This window comes from Alligator mississippiensis, chromosome 1 (genome assembly GCF_030867095.1).
Source record: "Alligator mississippiensis isolate rAllMis1 chromosome 1, rAllMis1, whole genome shotgun sequence".
NCBI lineage: Eukaryota > Metazoa > Chordata > Crocodylia > Alligatoridae > Alligator > Alligator mississippiensis.
Window position 1 is genome coordinate 37219403 of NC_081824.1, and position 19825 is coordinate 37239227.

The window sequence follows — 19825 nt, forward strand, 5'->3', positions numbered from 1 at the left end:
TCTAGACAAAATAAGCCCAGTTCCTTCAGCTTCTCCTCATAATTCATGTGCTCCAGCCATTCACCGTTTTTGTTGTCCTCCACTGGACTCTCTCCAATTTGTCCACAATGTAATTGTGGAAAATCCTGACAAATGAATGCAACTTCCTTCTATTGTATCAATGGCAACAATGTTTTAATTTGAAAATTATCAAATTCACTTGAAGAGTTCTACTAAATAAAACATTCAACTACCTTCTAAAAATACAAAAGACCTATTTATTTTACTGTGTAACTTAAACTTTGGGACATTCATTTCAACCAGGGCAAGAGAAGGGCATGAACCTAACTGTTCAGCTGTCACCTAAGGTAATGTGCCTACTCAGTTTAGGAAATTCTCAACTGCTGGGCTTCTGAATAAACCCAGTTTGTCCTGAGATTGTGTGTATTACAAGTGAGCAACCAATGGAAGTGGTTTTGTAAACCAAAGCTTTCTGTCTAGTAGAAAAGGGGTTAAAGCTAAATAAGGGCTGGGCAGGAAAAGAATCCAGGCAGAATGTCTCTACATAGAGAGCAGTTAGTATGTGCAACAAACTGCCAAGGACAGCAGAAAGAGAAGCTAGCATAAATAATTTAAACGGAGATTAGATAAATATTTGGAGGGGGATATTGTGGTGGAATAATTGCTAACTGGAAGGAGAAAGTGGACCTCTAAGCTTCCTGGCCCCTTTTTGTGCTAAATTGTCCTACAGTCCATTAGTCTGCAGCCTGCCACATCCCATAATTTTTAGATTTGGAGCTGGATTTTTTTAAAAGCTTGCACAAGAATGAACTGTAGAACATAGGCTGGGATGTTACTGTGTCGTGCAATATGGCTTTATGATTCATTCATTCTCCCAGACTGTTTCTCCAGAGCTGGTCTTGGGTTGGAATTCTCAGCCCTGCAAAGATACACAGGGTTGAGTGGAAGGAATATAAATGCTTCACTGGAGCCAGACTCAGGCTGGGGCAGTTGCTGTCAATATACTGAAGTTGAAATACATTGACAGGATGGTGGGGGAGGTATTCTGCAGTGCCGCAGATCCCAGGAATGCCTTATCTTGGGAGTAAAGGATTAGATTTTTTATACATTCATCAACACGGTTGTTTCTTGTTTCACTGAGATACATCTACAGCTTCAGGTAACGGACTTAGCCAGTTTGATATAGAAAAACCCTGTTTTGACAGTGTTCAGTAGTTTTACAGCATGAATGTAGAAAAAAATGTGCGTGTGTATTTTTTTCTTTTTAATCTGGAAAATGAAATGGGAAGCCAAACATTAGCAAATGGAATGTATATTTTTTTCTGCAAGAGGTAAGAGAAGTGACAGACAATTTACAGTGAAATGATTACATGTTTCATTGCATAATTTATGACAATGAATGTTTAGATGAAAACCTTGTTAAAACACTGCTCATATGGGAATCAAAAATCTTTGTAAACACACCAAAAGGCATCAGGTCCCCTGTTAATCTATTAAGCAACTTGGATTTTCTTCATGTCCATTCCCCTTCATTCTTATTCTTATCTCTTACAATATGAATGTGTAACCCTATAAAAGAATCCCATATGAATTGGAGACTTCTATGTCACAGCTGATTATTTGATAATCTAGGAGTGTTATCTTTTATTCCATGGTGACCACGCAAACCCTAGAGGACTGTTGTCACTCACACGCCATAGCCAGACTGTACAGGGAAAGCTCAGTCTTGGTCTCTTGGAGACAGGAAAATCTAAGCTACCATTTTTTAGCAGACTGTAAATGATTCCTATTCTTTGCTCCACAGAACATCCGATGTGGTGCCCAATCAGCTGAGAAAGCTGCACAGACGTCATTAGCTCTGTGTGTGTGTGTGTGTGTGTGTGTGTGTCAGGGACCAAGTGCACAGCCAACTGCAGCTGCTTGCAGAGTGGAACCTCCATTAGAGCAGCTCTATTGATTTCTGGTTCACACTGCAGCAGCAGGGTTGGAGCGCAGAAAAAAAAGCACCTCTCAAAACCCGGATTTCACTAAAGGCGTCTTTGTATGTAAAGGTCTAATGTGTACACAGCTTGGTCTGTGCCTGCAGCCTGCCACCCTGTTTGCTTATGAAAGTCGCACGCACACACAAAGAGAGAAGGAAGCTGAAGAGCCAACTCAACACCTTGCTTGCCTCAAAGAGCAGCCTCCTGCCCTGATTGCAATGCTAACGCTTGTATCAATGCTGGTTTAAGAAACCTGCATTTGTCCAGTAAATGTATTTCATACTTAACTGATAGAAAAGCCTCCTCTTGTATTTGCTGCATTTGGGATTTTTCCAGGAACCATTGTTCCAATTATATTTGTCCCAAATATATTTGACATGGGCTTGCTTCCCCCTTACTGCTGGTCATGATGTGTGATGCGTTATGTGCAAGAGACCATTGCAGGCTTTGGGATAAAATCATTTTCCCAATAGTTTTTTTTTTTTCAATATAGGAGGCAATGCACAGATGAAGCAGGAGCTGGGTTTGGCGATTTTTGTTCCTGTCCTCAGATCTGCTTTCTACCTAATGGCTGGCAATAATTTATAGCTGCATGTTAATATGTTGTCTTGGTATTTCAGCATATCTGAGGAGAAAATCCCTGCAAAGGCAGTATGTCTTTTCACAATAGCTGCATGTCAGTCTGGCAGACAAGAACTGTGAGCAATATACAATTAAGGGGGAAAAAACCCCCAGCACCATTAGATGTTAGGGGGAGGAGGGGGAAAGAAGAGATGGTAATACCTTTAAAAAATAAAAGGCAGTAAGCCATTATTAGCAAAAGCTATATTGAGCATGCTTGCCAGACAGGCAGCACAGCTCAGCTCTAGTTCCGCCCAGACATGTGCCTTGCCATTTTCATTTTAATCAGTCTGCTCGGGATGGCTGCTGATTCATTTTGCGGGATGGCCCCCTGGGAGCCAAGGTGGAAGCCTGAGGCGAGCTGCTATTGCATCAATGCAGCACTCCACATCAGAGACAGGGAGGGGAGAAAAGCTCCAACAGCAGATTGAGTTCAAAACATCAGGCTTGCTATTTAAAAAAAAAATGTCTGTAAAACGGAGAGGAAAAAACCCAAGAAACCCCAAAACCATTAAATAAAACACAATTAGCAGTGAGAAAATCTCTCCTGCTTTCTCCTGCTCCTTGTGTCCCAAGAATCGCTGGAGCTGCCATTTCTCTGCACAAGCCCTTGTTTAAAAAAGAAAAAAAGATGCTCTCTATTTCTCTATTTACCTGATAACTAGTTGGGGGTGGGATACCTGATTTAGCTGGAGACTTTGATTTGTGGGATTGACAACCTTATTATGCAGTGAGCTTATTATTGATATTATTCTGCTCTCGGTTGCCATGACCACCTTGTGAGAGACATTCAATTTTCTCTCTTCCATCATCATTATCTATGAGGCCATCTGTTGTGGAAAATGAATTCAGCCTCATTTGCATGACTGATAAGCAAATTTTTTTTTTATCTATTTAACAGAAGGTCATATGCCGGGGATTTGGAGCTGGTGAAAAAAAAAGTGGAGGAAAAAAAAAGCATATCGAGAGGATGAGTGGGAGTGCGTGCATTAGAGGATGTATGTGGAAGTAAAACAGATCCCTCAGGCCTGCTAGCCTATCGTGCTGCATTTGTCATTCCTGCCAGGGCGACATTTTTCCCCCCTAAGCTTCTGCACACTAAAGAGAGTGAGAGAGCTTTTTCCCTGCAGTCTACTTGAAGCCCCCCTGATTTTTACTCAGTGTTGGTGGGTGCATTTTCTTTTTTTTCCTAATCCCTGGAACATGGGGTGTCTTTTCAGTGTTCAATGAAGAAAAAAGCAGCCTTTTCTGGGTCTATGTGGTATGCTTCTTACTCCTCATTCTTTCAAAGTTGTAGTAAGATAGGGCTGTTTCTTAACCATGCTGAAATGCCGTTCTTCTGTTTAGCTTGTAATGGTTAAGGATACAGGTGATTGCTGTGTTTTATTGGGGGGGAGGGGGATTCTTTTAGCTAACTGGAGGGGTTATTGTTATTTCATTTTATTTTTGCAGTCAATTTTTGTAGCTGTTCTTACATGTCCATTGTTTGCTCTTTTCAAGTTCTTCTTGCAGTGCTGCTGTGTAGTTGAGAGTATGTTGAGCTATAGACTAGTTTTATTAATATTCCAGAGTCTGGCTTTAAAAGCATTACGTTGCATGCATTAAGCATGTTGTTGTTTATAAACTTGCTGCATGTTGTACGGTACTTGTTAGAAACCAAGATCCTGAGACAAAAACTTCACAGACAATCATAGAATACTCGAGCATTCCAGATATTCAAATACTTTTATATAAAAGATACTGAGATATGATGCTTTCTTTTAACACCAAATATGATATTTGTGACACTGTGACAGAAAACCAATGACTTGTATTTTTAAAGAAACAGTCGGATATAATTTGTATTTTTAAATATCATTAACATTAACATTTCAAATCTGGTTTAACATGTTATCTCCTTTATAAAAGAGGACCAGGTTTGCAAATGAGGGTTATTGGTTTAATTAACCCTGTTGAAACCTTCATAGCTTGTACTTCAGCTTGAAGATAGTTCAGATAAGTGCAGCTTGAAGATGATACTGGACAATGAAACTATAGTCCATGTAAATTTAGTGAAAATTATAAATATAACAGTAACTTAATACTAAAAATAATTATAGTCTAAAAACAAATCTGGAGTAATTAAAATATACTCTTGTAAAGCAGATTTTCTTCTTGCACCTGTATTAAAAGAGATTAAACTCCACTGAAAAAGCATGCTATTTTTCCTCTGTAATGAGCACTGTAATCTTGGTTAGATAAACTCTAGACAAATCCAAAATCTTTAAAATGTTCATTTCTTATAGAAATAATATGTTAGTGTAAACTTAGATTTTAAAAATCTAAAAATATTTTACAGGGCTGAAGTATTGCTTTAAAGACAGAAAGTGAGTTATGAAGTATCCCCCTTTTTGGCAAATAATTATTTTGTTTAAGTTATTTACTATTTACTAAGAACTTTGTCAAAATTTAACTCTGGATAGTCACTCTTTGCACACTGAAATGATTGTAGGAGCTGAATTTCAGGTGTAAAGAAGTTTCACTTCTATTGAGGTCAGATACAGTATGACAGGTCTCTCATTTGTCCACATTAAAGAACTTCAGTTAAATTACTCAACTAAAATACCTGCTTTTTGTTTCCAGAATTGTATTCTACAAGACCAGTAGTACAATATCATGATAACATATGACTACTAATATTGTTTTTAAAATTCTTCTCTCCTGCAAAATGCATATCTCTACTGTAGATTTCTTTAAAAGAATGGTATTTAATATGCCTTTGGTATCAGCCATATTTATCATGCATATTAGATTTTTGTGGTGGAAGTTGGATTACAAAACTAATTTCACACTCATAAAGTTGAGCACAATGCAGCTCTGATAGTTTGGATGGATTGTCTGAAATGTTATTAGTTTCCTCAATGGACTTCAGCTGAAAGTAACAGGAGAGTAGTAGGATACTGTGTATTAGCAGATAGTCTTGTAGCATGGAAAGGTGGAAGTTTCCACTTCCCATTCTCCCCCCATTAGAATTGTTAGGATCTTCCAAAGGAAAAAAATGGTAAACTTCTGAAAAAGCCTAAAAGATAGCACAGTTGGTTCTCTTCCCCCTGCCCCCAAAAAGTTAATTACCAAGCTTGGTTGGATTCCTCCTTGCCACCCTGACATTTGACTGCTGCTAATTCACTGATTAATCTCATTAATGTGATTATAGTAGGATTTGGAGTTGGCTGCCATTGTTCTGCAGACAGTGCTATTCAGCCCGAGCACTTGCCACCTCATTCAGTTGTGCTGTGATTTTTCAAAGGCTGGTTGAGTGAGCTATTGTGAAAGAGGTTTCTCTGCCTTTCCCTTTCAGCACCAGGAGCTGTCCGCTGCTGATAGCAATTACATTCAGCACTGACTGACTTCCTACTAGTTTACTGGCAATGTGAAAATGACTTACTTTCATCACCTTAATGATTCTGCTCATTGAGGTAAAAGCAGGAGAGGCTTTTATGCTTTATAATTAGCCAATATGAAGATGGCTGGAGCAAAATATAAAATCTATGCATTTTAATGTCCCTCCTTTCTATAAAAGCTGTTCTTGCATGCATTTTGTTTTGTCTGTGAATTCAACATAATAGTGAGCTTAAAGAGTACTTCCTTGCATCCGTGTAATTTTAGCATCAAGATATAATGGAAATTACAAGGGTTGAGTGATGCCTCCTCTTCAAAGTATTGCATATTGAGCTAATACTGGTAGTTTTCCTCTTTTTTCCTATGAATAAACAAGCATGCAATATCAAGTTAAACTCTACAAAATAATGTCTGCCCTCACGAGCACCATTATAGACAGGGACTTTCCTGTATTTGCCCTGCAAGCCCCAGTTTTCAGGAGTTTGACATTGGTAAGCGTGTTATTTGTCTGAAGCTTAGTCTGAAATATCTCTTCTAGGTTTCTTCGTTGTATCAATGACTGAGCCAGTTTGCAATTGCAGTAGTAGTAGTAATAATGATAACTTTTCTGGTTTGAGATTTCTAAGCCATACTAGGCATGATTTGTTTAAAATAAGATGTTTTGTGCCGCATTTGTGCATGATCTGCTGTGCTGTTTGCTATCTGCTTCTTATTATTTAAAAGTTGTATTGTTATCACTTTAATAACTAGCTCCTGCACATGCGCAGTAACTCTTTTATCATATATTCTTTCATTTGTATTCTTTATGAACATGACCCTGTGCTCCAAATTGAAGCCATACATTAAACTGTATGGTGGCAAGAATTTTTCACGACTCCAAAGGACCTATTGCCAATCATTACATTCAAAATTCATTTGTGCTAAAAGTGCCTCGCTGAAGAGCAGTTAATCTATTAAAGTAAAGAATGCACTTGGATGTTTTGAGTACCAAGTTACACAATAGATTGCAACGATTCCTCTGCAGACAGTCTATTGAATAAGTGATACTTGTCAAAATCCCCTAAATACATAGAGAGAGGGCCTAGTTTAACCTTTTGCGGGTTACTGAAAATTCCACTTTTTTCATGTAGGGTTTTTTGGAGGTTTTTTTGTTTTTTTGGTGTTTTTTAAACAAAGCATGTCTACAAAAACCTGCTCTTAAGTAACAACGCATCTTCCCCTTCTCCTTCTCCCTTCTCTCAACCCCTCCCACCTCCTAAAACCAGGAGTGTTTTTCCTCCGCTGCTTGGAAAGCCTGTATCTTTAGGGATCTATAAGGAAGGATTGCACAGAGCAAATTCTGCCGGTGACAGCCACGCTACGTAGTCTAATTAAGACTGCTCGTTAGTGGGTTTTTTCCTGTAATACAGGGCTGTAATTTCAGCCTGACAGGAGTAAGTTTGTCTGATGCTTGAGTTATGCTTCTGGTGTTTGTCTAATGTTTCAAGTCCTGCAAGGAACTACCACCAGTGGGAAGGCAAGTGAGGTGGTAGGGTTTCGAGGACAGGTCAGCTAGAAACGGGCTCACTTCACTTCGCCTTGAAGAAGAGTGCTGTGGTGTGTCGTGAGCACTGCTTAAACATGACCTGCGTCCCCTTGCCCCCACGGGGAATGCACGGGGAGGGGAGGGGAGGGGGAGAAGCCATCCCACAACGTTAAAACCATGCCCTAACTTCTTCGGCAGGATAATTAGGCCAATGAATCACCAGTCTCTCAGCTTGTTCTTTCACACTAGTCTTTTTGTAAATGCTTCTAATTTATGCAGCTACCTGAACATACACGCACGCATGCTTTGGCCCCCATCCTGCTCCCATGCAAGGCAATGGGAGTTTAGCTGCCATCTTCAGCTGGCAGAAGGACAGCTGTAGACAGCAGAGAGAGGGGGGAGCTAGGCTAGAGACTGACACTTTTAAGCCGTCTAAAAAGTTTGCAAACACCTGTCTGGATACTGCCTCCTCTCCCCCCCTCCCCCCCCCCCCACTTGGAGCAAGTATGTAGCATGAAGTAGGGAGCTGTGGCATATGGCAAAAAGAAGCTTATCGGGGGGGGGGGGTGCCCCCTCAAGGAAGTGAAGTTATTTTAAAATGCTAAAAAGAGAGGAAAAATTGATCCGAGACAATAGAAGAGAGAGAGTGTGTGTGTGAGAGGGAGAAAGATGATGATGAGTTTCATTAAACACCAAAGCCAGGCTTTATGAAGCAAGCACGCCTGACAACACTTGCTTTTCCGTTGCAAAGGTCAAAAAGAAGCCTTTTCTCCTTGGAAAACCTCTCGTAGCTCCCCCCTTGCCTGGTGGGCTGCTTCCACTTGGTCTGCCTTGTCTCTGCTTCACACCTGCATTGTTCAAGCATTCAGAGCTGCTCCTGCGGGTGCTTCCTCAGTGAGACACTGCTAGGCTTTGGCGTCAGGAGGAGTCCTTAGAGTATAGGGAGATATAATCAGAGATGACAGAGAAAAATTAAAGAAAAAACAGGGAGGTGGGGATGACAGGCGGGGGAAGAGACACGCAAATCCTTTTTGTTTTATGGGGAAGCGCTGCATTTTCCACCTTTAAAAAAAAAAAAAAAAGAGGCATCCAGTGGATTCTGCTTTTGCCAGTGCGCTCCCAGGATGCTGCCTCGGCCCCTCGGCCCCTGACAAGAGCCAGGGCTTTCCGGAAAGTTGGTTGAGGAGCCTCTGTGCTAGCTCAAGATGCTAAGGGCTGGGCACTGAGGCTCTTCTTCACTTAAGACTGCAGTGATTCCTGGCAAGGCTAGATGGGAAGGGAATTGTAACCTCTGTAGTAACCAGTATGTCTGGTTTTAACGCGTCAGGCAACAGGCTCAGTCTTTAGGGGGATGACCCGGCGGGCTGGGACTTCCCACTTCGGGGTCAGCCTCCACCGCTGGAGCAGTGGTCAGCTTTGTCTTCCTCGAACCCCTGCAGTGGGTTGTCAGCAGTGCTGGTACTTGCAAAGAGCATCACTGTAGACAGGAAACTAAGAGAGTGGAGGAACTGGGGGGTTGCAATGAATACAATGGGAATAAAGAGGGCAAGGCAATCGACGTGCGTCTTTGCAGACATTGACTTGAAGGGAGGGTTTTGCCTGGGAGCTACCCACAATTTTACTGGCAAGAGCACTACTTCTCTCCTCTCTGCGTGGGAGAAAAAGGGCATGAGGAAAGGCTGGGCTCCCAGTGGCTAGACTGGCAGACGTGCCACTTACCGTGAGCTCCCGCTTCCCTCCAGTCAGTTTATTAATGAGGAACTTGTGTTTCCCCTTGTTGAAAGATCGCTGCGGTGCTAGTTTGGGCACAGATTATCCTCCTGGAAAGGACGGGCATATCGGGGAGGAGTGGGGGAGGCAAAATTCAAACCACCCCCTCCCCTTGGACAGTGTTATCCTCCTATTCACCTCCTTCAGTCCTGACCACGATCCCCCGCGTTACAGAGGAGCCGGATTAAAAGGGAGCCCCTGCAATAAGGCTGATTACAGTGTTGGGGGAGGGGAGGGAAGGGGAAGGGAGGGGAGGAGAGGAGGTGTCAGTGAAAAGCTGTCTCCTGGAAGTGGGTGTTTATGGCAGAGAGCTTTGTAAGGGGGTGAAGTGCAGGGATTTGAGCGATCAAGACCCGCTCCTGAAGAACACAGCTCGTGCTTAGGCTGAGGCAGGCGGAGGATCAGAATCAGCAGGCGAAATGCTGGTGAAAGCCACCGACAAATCCTGCCCCCTTTTGTGTGCGGGAGAGTCCGCCTCTGCTGGGGCTGCCGGGCAAATAAAAGTTTAGCTGCCCAAGTTGATGTCGGGGTAGGTGACTGTTCATATCTGCAGCTCCTAATAGTTGGTTTCTTTTGTTTCCAAGGGGAGACTGTGGTGTTCGCTGGTAAAATAAATGAGGCTTTTGCAACCCTCTCCGAATTAACCCTCTGCACGCTGGCAGGCTATTTCAGCAGCCAGCAAACGATTGCTAACGTTTAATTACTCGCGTTTCTTAAAAGGAATATGTAAAAGAGTTACCGCTCGGATGATTTTTTTTTTCAAAGCCCCATTTTTTCCCCATTACATTAACAATCGAGGAGGTATTTTTAAAATCCTCTCTTCCTCGCTGTGTGTTAACAGCCTGCCTTGCATTTAGGCTTCCCAGCTATTACATTCAATACAGCAGTGCACATGATACCCATTCTGCTCCAGAGATTGAAGGGCCTGTGGGCACGGTGCGGGAAACACAGCAGACCTCCCCAATCCAGTCTGCCTCTTGCAAGCCTAATAAACAGGATGGTTTACAATTATTGGTTTAATCCAAAACTCGAGCTGAAAAAATCCCTAGCTCAGCGGTGAAGTTCACCCACACATTAGGATTTTAGGAAAATGGATGTGTGTTGTGTTGCTTAAAGGCTGCAGACTGAGACAGGGTAAGTCAGCAATATGCTACTGATGTTATTCTGCTGCAGTAATGTGGTCTCTAAGGGAACTTGCGCTTGATGCATACTACACAGCCCAGGCTTTCTGTAGCCCATCGCCTGTCTGTCTGCTGCTTTTAAATGGAGGTTACAGTTGATCCATCAGCCCCAGAGCTGCACGCATGCCCATCTTTTTGCATCGTTTAGTGGTGTCAACTTATTAATTTCTATCTTCTACTCCAGGCCCGGTGGTTTCCTGTCTGAAAGCATTATTACTTTTGTCCAGGTGGCAAAATAATTAGCATACTGATGAGGAGCGATCCTGTCTCTGAGCCTCGCTAGCAGGAGAAGATGTGCAGTGGGAAGTTGATTGGATGAATGGCGAACAAATGGTGGGCGTTCAAAGGCTTTAGAAGAGTTTTGTTGTCGTGGAGCAGGTTTGTCAATTTTCTGGGTGAATCTCTTAAGATGGAAGGCAGGGTGGCTGGTGCTGAAATGATTGCTTGCCAGACTGGGGCCTAGTTGAAGGTGCAGAATTGGACTGCATGCCTAGATCCTTCATTTGGACTACTTTGTTTTTGCAATTATTCAGCTTTCCTTTTGCTATTCCCTCCAGGTAAATATGTCCTTTTATCACTGTTCTTGCTGTCTCGGTGCTCTTTGCTGGTGTTGAGAAAGTGAAGGAAAGTTCAACTCTCTGGTCAGTCACAAATAGCCAGTGTGCTGTACTTTCTTCCCCGAAAGCTGCTCAACATCTTTTCCTATGCACAGATCTGGAGATAAGCTGAACAGCTTGGGGCCCGATCCTGCTCCCCCCGGAGTCAGGGGGGAGGGTGCCATTGATTTCACTGGGAGCAGGATCGATCCCTGGGTGCTGATTTGTTTGTTTGTTTTTTTCTGAAATGTGTAGCATTATTCAATGTGGTCAGTTCATCCCATCTAGAACAATGCAGTCAATCCTGTAACAATTATTTCAATTAAAGCCCCGGAGATAATGAGTTCTGATTGGGGTGCGTTTTCCTGCTTGGAAGATTTTTAGCTGCTTTACCAGCAAACTCACTCCTGGTCCTAAAACCTAAACTTTAGTTGTTATTGATCTACAAATTGCTACTGAAAAAAAACATTATTTCTGTATTGTTGAGGGAGACTCTTTATTGAAGATCAGGTGGGAGGGGGGAAAAATAACTAACCAGCCTTTCAATTAGACAGATTTCTGCTAGGAAATAACAGTGAACCTAGGTAGAATTCAGACTTTTAAGAGACTAGCCTCAAATGTACGTTTCTTATATAATTCTGCTGTTGTTATGTTCAATGTTGGTTGTTTTGATGTCTGGGTGAATTTGCTTCCTTTTTTGGAATAGTTTTATCCTGTTTTAATGGTTCTTAATGTCCTTAAAAATGGAGATTTTCATTTTAACTGACCTAATTTTTTTAACTGCTGTTAAGTTTGGGGTTAAGTAGAAATGATTATTCTTTAATTGTCTTTACATAGTTTTCTGACAATTGCTGATCAGTTTATGAATGATTTGTTTTAATTTTAGAAGTTTGTATTTTTAAGAGAGACCTTTAATTATTTTGCTGGAAAAACTGTATTTTTTCAAAGACAATTTTAGCTTTTATCTTTTTTTTTTAAATGTATTAGGAGTAAGAGTTTTTATTTTCATAAAATCCTAAACAAGCAGAAGAAGTCATCTTCCCTCCAAAATCTCCCCACAAAAAATGATGGCATAAAGTATTAACCCTTAATTAGCAGTTTGGAGTTACTTTTGATCATTTCATAATGCTGTTTAAGTTTGGAATGCTAAGGCTAAACTTGCTTGTTAGGGTGTAGATGAGTAGTCTAAAATTCTAAATTAGGAAAACCAAAGTGAAGTAAAACTTCATACAATAAAAAAGATTTTATTGAAAGATTTTTTTTCTTTAGAGCTGTTTTTTAAGCATATTCCTTTATCCACTGAAACAAAGAAAAGAAAGAACAATTGCAAATGGTGAATGTAAAATTGTTTACATTTTAAACTTATCTAAAACAATGGTTTGATTTTGTGTTTATTTATACCTTCAACTTTTTAGAGGCTGAACATTCATTTTTTTTTAATTTGATTTTAAAACCATTAAGGAAAATAGTTTAGTATTTTCTAGGTGTAGTGGCTTCTTTGTTTTAGGCTGGCATGCACAGGTATATTTCTGTATTTTTATAGAGGCCCAAATTGTATCACAATAGTTTTTAGTTCATAGGACGACTTTCTTGTTCTACTCTGCATTACTGGGGGGGGGAGGGATATGCATTGTAGAATTGAACTACTATATAGCTGGAGACAAAGACAATTAAGAAAGAAGAATAGGGACTGAAATGTGTTTTCATGATGTCTTTTCTTTCCTGGTGAATTTATACTATTATAGGTTAGGATGCTTTTTCCTTCACTTTTTTATTTTTATCATTTTGTTGTACAAAAGCTGAATAATATTTTAAAAGTCAGTACTTCATTCAGATATAAGTATATGTTTTTAAAAAGCACTCAAACATTGGTTGGATTTTGCAACTTTGTTTACTGAATGGTGAAAAAGTACTATTCTGAATACTGTGTTATTTTTCTGTCCTGGTCATGCTACATGCATGCAAAAATAGCAACAGAGAATTTTTATAAAACACATCCACTAACATTTCCATAAGTAACCTGTCTGTACATTGTTATTTTTAATATACAATATGACCATATTTTAAAAATGAAGTTTGCCCATATCAGACTGCATTTTATGATGAACTCTAGGTTCAATAATTGTTCTTTTAAAATCCTTATTGATGGCAAGATAATTTTTTCCTCCTCCCGAATTTTTATACTGCTGAACACCATTGTGGAAATGCTACATCTAATTTTAATTGATCAGAACTACACAACTGTTTGCATCATATGGACCAACTTTGAATGCAATAATAAAGCTGTTGATAGCATAGTGCAAGAAAAACTTTATGGCTGAAATTACTTGCTAATTCCCCTTCCCTGAAGAGAAGTGATGACAACCTAATAATGCCATTACAGTTACTTTAAATAGAAGGGCACCTATGGAGTGAATTGGGGCTTAGCACAGGTGGTGCACTTTTCTCCATAAAACATGCCATCTATTTAGAAGTCATGAGGAGAGCAAAAATCTTTTTAGTATGTTGATAAAGATTTTCCCTGTAGAATTTTCATAGCATCTTAGTCATGATGTTTCTAATCAAACCATCTCAAGCATACAGAGAAATCAACAGATTTTAATGAAACTGAACTGAAGAGGGAGTAGGTGGGGAGAAACAAGACAACAGGATTTCTGATCCCTTAGAAGAGCTGAGATAGAAAGCAATCAGCACTGTTATAAGATTGAGTTTTAAATCTGATCAGATCTCAGATCAGATTTGTTGTGGACATACTAGTTTAATACATTTACACTGAAGCTGCAGTGCATATAGAGCTCCATCACCAGGTAACAGTACTACTATCTAACCTGGTTTTGGAAATAATCAATACTGCAGAGCACCCCATTGAGAGCCATCAAATCAAGTCTGGTATGGAACTGTCTGGTAGACTGTAAACATTCAGAAATCAATGCTGCATCTGCCAGTAGACCCCTTGGTTCCCTGAAACTCTCACCTGCCTGATGCATCTGGGCAATTGGTTTCAGAAACCAGTTTCCTTCAGGATAAATTCAATGCATCTTGTGGGTCAAGCATAAGCAAATTGATTATAGCTCTGGATCATGCAAAGTCATAAACATCTGTAAGGCCACAGATTTTCAACCAACCCAGCACTGGGACTATTATTTTGTGAACCATTCAGAGTCCATGTTTTTTATACTTCCTGCCAGCATGGCATTTTTAAATTAGGAAGATGATTAAAAAGGGAATGGTATACTATGGATGTATGTTGACATGGACTGTTGCCAGATGTTTGAGTCTGGGTCTGTGTAAGGTGTTGCGCATTGCTACCTTCATTGGTAAGGGATTGTAAGACTATGGCTTTTTTTTTTTTTTTTTTAAATATCCATCCAGCTTGGTAGGTTTTGAAAAGGCACTATTTTGTTCTCAGTACTCAGTGTAGGCCTTATCCAAAGCACTATTGAACCAAAGAAAGACTCCTATTGACTCTAGTTAGCTTTGCAGCAAGTATTACATACTGTTTACCTTTAGTGTGACTTTGGGGCAAATATATTTGTGGTGTAACTTCACTGTAAATGGTAGAATTGCATCATGGATAGATATCTAAAACCTGATAACGTCTTATAGACATCTATGCTTTACAAATTAGGATGAATCTATAGGAGAATACAACAGTAATTTACATCTTTCATGCCTCATACTGGTCACTGACTGCCCTGTATTTTCAGGTCTCTGTTACAGGAATACTGACTGCAACACATTTCACACATACTGGGAAAATGTGATATTTATTTGAAATATGTCTATTATTTATATCATACATGAATGGTTTGTGCTATTTTTTGAAGGGAAATTCCCTTTTCTCCTACTGTCTCTGGTCAGGACTGGCATATATTACCAAGGGAATAAAATTTTATGCCTAATTTTAGTGTTTCTCTGCCTAATGTAGTGTGAATAAGTACCATGTTACAGCATTTAACCTTGTCCATCTTTGTCACTTCCTGAACACACTTGCTCAGCCCAAATAAAATTTAAAATTGCTGTAAGACAAGATTTCTTATTTGGATAAACTATGGAAAGTGATCTCTCTCTCTCTCTCACACACACACACACTTGGAGCAAATGCTTTGGGATTTCTTTCTGTGCTGCAACAAAGTCTTGCATAAGGATCAGGGAATACCTTTTAAAAGGGTTTCCCCAGGCCTCTTGTGCTGTTGGCTGCCAGTGGTTCATCTCCTTAATTCTTATCGCCTTCCCCAGAATTAGTTGCTAAATCAAGTGTCTTAATTTTATGAATTTAAGAATAGCTTATTCTAGTCTATCTTCTAAATAGGCTGTAGAGATTTGTTCTAATAATGTAGTTTCAGAGCTGTTAAACAATTTCTCTATTGTCTCAGAGACAAAGAATAAAAGGCCGAAGTTTGGATATGAAATTGTGGGAACTGCAAGGTGAACCCTACTATATAGAACAGTGCTGCTATGCCACACATGTAACCAGGGAGGATTATCATACCAAAATGCTTTCAGTTGACTTTGTATAGATTTGGAAAGGAGTTGAATTAAGGCTATGGACAAATGAAACTTTTAATCACTTTAAAAGGGGGGGGAAGCTTTTGCTCAGGAATGCATATCAGTTAAAATAATGCAACTGTTACGTCTGCATGTTTTTATAGTGATACAAGTTAGCTAAATCACTATATAAGCTTAACCATGTTTCATGCAGAATTAGTTACAACAGTGTTGCTACACTTTTATTGTTACAGGAGCATGCTGATGTAAAAGTAAGATATACAGTTACATCCTAACAGCTTTTATTAATATTATTCTATCAGTACAGACTGTTTATCTGTGCACTGGGATAGGTACCTGAGAAAACCATGCAGATGCATACCAGACAAAGTGTGGTATCTATTAATTTATATTCATAAAAATGCTTTTGGCGTCTTTGCAGAAGCCTCTTGGTTTGTGTATCGTTTATGGAATTACTTGGTCGTATAAGATGCTACGAAGTTTTACCAATAAAATTTGTCATAAGTCAGCACATTCTTGTATGTGTCCACACACTGTTTTGAATCTGGCTAATAAAACCTGTATCTTATACTGTTCAAGTTAAACTAAAATCCTTTTGACATTGCTGTGAGGATGCTGAGTTATTGTTAGTGGCACAAGCATTCCTCTACTAACAATCCCACAGTGCCCCTGTGACTGTGATAGTGACCAGTCTGGTCACAGTTTTGAAACCTGACAGACCAGAAGCCTGTTTCACTTCCCTTTAAAATCCAAGGTGTGTGTTTTGAAAACACCTTTTTCTTGTGAATATGCACATCTCCACACAAACACAAAAATAAAGCTTCCTCTAAACCTTGTGCCACTGTCTGGTTCAGGAAAGAAGTCCTGGATTTCCTCAGCTTCTGGAGAGAAGAGCTGGTACAAGACTTGCCACAGAAATAAATAATCATTTGGACATTGCACATAACGTGAAAAACCTGGGGATTACAGGGATGAGCAGTAATTCTGGGCAAAGGAGAAGGAACAGGGGGACTTCTATGAAATGACAATGAAGCCATAAGAAAATCTGGGGCACCTTTGTACCTGCCACCACATCCATGCCAAGTTGGATGTCACAGGAGACTCCAACATCACCCCAGGAGTGATGATAGGCACACTGGCAACAACTGAGGAAGAAACCCTAGTTGTCCATGCTGAAACAAGCTTGTTGAGAAGGGAGGCATGCAGGTTCACACCCAACAAAGGACCAGGAGCATTTTGAGATTGAGATGAGCTCAGAATTGGAATCCATTGGAGAGGGCAAGCAAAAGGGAACTCAGGTAGGTGTGTTATTGTGTGCTGCTTTTTTAAAAACTTTGTTCACAGGCCCTGAAATGTATGCCCCCTCACTTGTCCTCCTTCCTCCTCTCTCAGAATGGTATCTGAATGGAAATGGGCAGGGAAAAAAGGAACTGACTCTTCAAATCCAGTCTATTTTAACAAGGTTCAAGGGTTCACTGACAAACAGGCAAAAAAAAAAAAAAAAAAAAAGTGAACAAAGATAGAAGCAACCTCCAAACAGTCCCAAGCTTTTGGCATGGCAGATAGAATTTTTAGCAATATAAATCAATTATTTGCAAACAGAAAAATAAATGCACTGAAACATACCTGAGCATTCAAATAAATTGCATCAGAAATTTACAAGAATTCTTGCAAACAGTCCAGTTACCAGTGTTCCCAACTGCATACATTTTATGAATAAATTTGTAAGGCAAATGTAAATGTAAAAAAAATCTAGCGATTTGTGTGTGTGCAAGAGAGAACATCCAAAGTGACTTACTTGCATGGTGTACTAAGGTCAGGCACAGAAAGGGATAAGGCTTGGCTTAGAATTGGCTTGTAAAATTAGAGAGCAGCAGCTAAACTTCATTGCTTATGAAATTTTAGGTCAATCTTGGTATGAATATCCTTTTTGACCCTCCATACAATCCTAGTAACCCTCTCATATACATTCCTTTTTTGTTTGTTTGTTTGTTTTATTGTGCATTTCTAGGAAGGGATGCCTTGTTTCTCTTGCTGTTATAGGATACCATGCTTTGCAGTGAGGTCTGGAGTATCACTCTGAAATGGATGGCAGCATATGGGGACAGATGACCTCCAGCTGACTTGGGCATTTTCTTTCTCTGGGTCTTTGGCACCCTCATGTGCAGTAGACAGGCCAATAGCACCATTGTCTGAAATGAGCTTATCGGTATCTACTCCTCTATCTATACACTTCTTATCTCAGACAGTCCACTTGTGGAACCCCTAATGATTACAGACTTAAAGAAGTGTCCCCATATATTTACCATACTGAGGCAGTGTTCAGCTGCCCTGAATAGATATGTATTTTATGAATGCTTTTATGGATAAAAAATAGAAAGCTTTCTTCTGATATTATTTCTGATTGTGAACCCTTTAAGTCTAACAATATCTATTTGTTTTGTTTATCAGTGGCCTGGGCCTATGGTGTCCATGCAGACAAACTGATCAGAAGGACACATTTTGTGATCTTCTCCTGAGGTCTCAGTCTGGATCCTGTGACACAGGAGAGGGAAGAGAAGGTATACTGGAGGAAAGGCCGAAAGGTAGAGATGAATAGGGAAGCACACCAAGACATTTTTTCAATGCCTAAGTCAGCAAATCTAGATGCTGCAAAGTCTTACAATGCAAAACATCCCAGTGTCTTGCCCTCCAGCAGTCTATCCCATGTATCTGCCAACCTGCCAAGGCACTAGCATAGTCTGCCACAGTATCCCTTCTAATCAGCCCCAGTGAAATATAAAGATACTATGTTCTGAGTGTATCTATGCTGATGCAATTTAAGTAGGAGCACTCAATAAGTTAGTTTTTACATGGCTTGAATGTTTTTCAGAAGTAATTTGTTTATTACTGTGCAATAAACTTTTATTTTATGAAAATCATGATTTACTTACTTTGTCTTATGAAATGTGACCTCCCACAATCAGTAGGTCTCCCTGGGTCCATAAAATGTGTTATAAATGATTTTTCATTAAATTGTTAACCCAAGTACAGTTTATTCACAATGACGAACAAACTAAAACAAACCAGAATGACACATGGTATATTGTTAAGGTGCATTTTTAATGTCTACATCATCTGGATAGAGCTTCAAATAGGCTCTTGTACCTGCCCTTGTGTTGAGTATTCAAAATCAGCAGGTTTTCATTTCCCCTTCTGCTTGCTGGTAATGATTCCTCTCTTAGCTCTGAAAATATTAAGTAAAACACAGGATGCAGAAGTAGCATTAGGAGCATGTACAGAGATCGAATTTGGGCATAACATATCTCTAACCTACTTTTAGTCTACCAAATGCATATTTAACATCCAAATGCACCTGCTCAGACAATAGTTAGAACTCTTCTTGTTGATACTTAGGTGGCTGGTATATGGCTTCATGAATCAGGGGAAGCAAAAAATAGGCTGGTTTAGTGAAACTCACAGTTGCCATTGTTACTGCACCCATGAAGCTATATTCTGGTTCAGGAAATATGGTTTTACTTGTTTTTCAAGAAGTCCAGCATCCCTAACACACTTGATCATCGTGCATATTCCTTAGACAACTTATGTTAAGGTTAATAAAACAGCCCTTTTTGATCTACTATAACTTACAATACCTGTTTCTGTTAATGTGTTTAGGAACAAGGTGGAGGCAGTAGAACTTGGATATGTGTCCTGTCTGCTGCTTCACCACAGTTTGAAAAGTCCACTGCATCAAATACTTTTATTTAGTGTATATTGGCCAAAACCACAGTTCTATGCAACAGGGCAAGTTCTGTGACTTTGTGCATCTTATTAATGATCTTTTCCACTGTGGATTTATCAGCACCAAACTAAATGTCCAGTAATTGGTAGCAATCTGGGGTTGTAAGCTTTCAGATTGCAGTTGCCACCTGTTCTCCATCATCAAAACAGCTCTCACTTCAGTATCTCTGCACTGGAAGTTTGGGGTGAACTCAGCATGCCATTTAGAATGTGACTAGCCCCATCCAAAATACACATTCAGAGATTTGCTTTATGATCTCAAAGGTCTGTACCTTTTTCGTGAGACCTGAAGCACTGCTCCATTGTGTGTAGGTAGCTAGTGAATGCCTGCATTCTCCATTCTCCTTTGGTTTTCTTGTTTTCACACTTTCATGGTTATACACTGTAGTAGTTATCTAAAATTCTATTAATACCAAAGAACTAAGTACACTGTCTCCTAAAACAGATGAAAGAATTCTGTTGATGTGGTCAACATCCCTT

At 39.8% G+C, this 19825-nt stretch overlaps 1 protein-coding gene across 3 annotated transcripts in view; it reads left to right on the plus strand.

The window, feature by feature from the left end:
- Window positions 1-3612: 3612 nt before the first annotated feature.
- Window positions 3613-19825, plus strand: part of MYT1L (myelin transcription factor 1 like) — a 463312-nt gene continuing 447099 nt past the window's right edge. For 2 of the 3 annotated variants that reach the window (XM_019492688.2, XM_019492692.2), the window contains exon 1: window positions 10517-10835. The gene's annotated coding sequence lies outside the window, so the exon portion shown is untranslated. Of the gene's footprint in view, window positions 3770-10516; window positions 10836-19825 lie in introns of those variants that run through there. The other variant, XM_059729960.1, reaches the window with a different exon arrangement.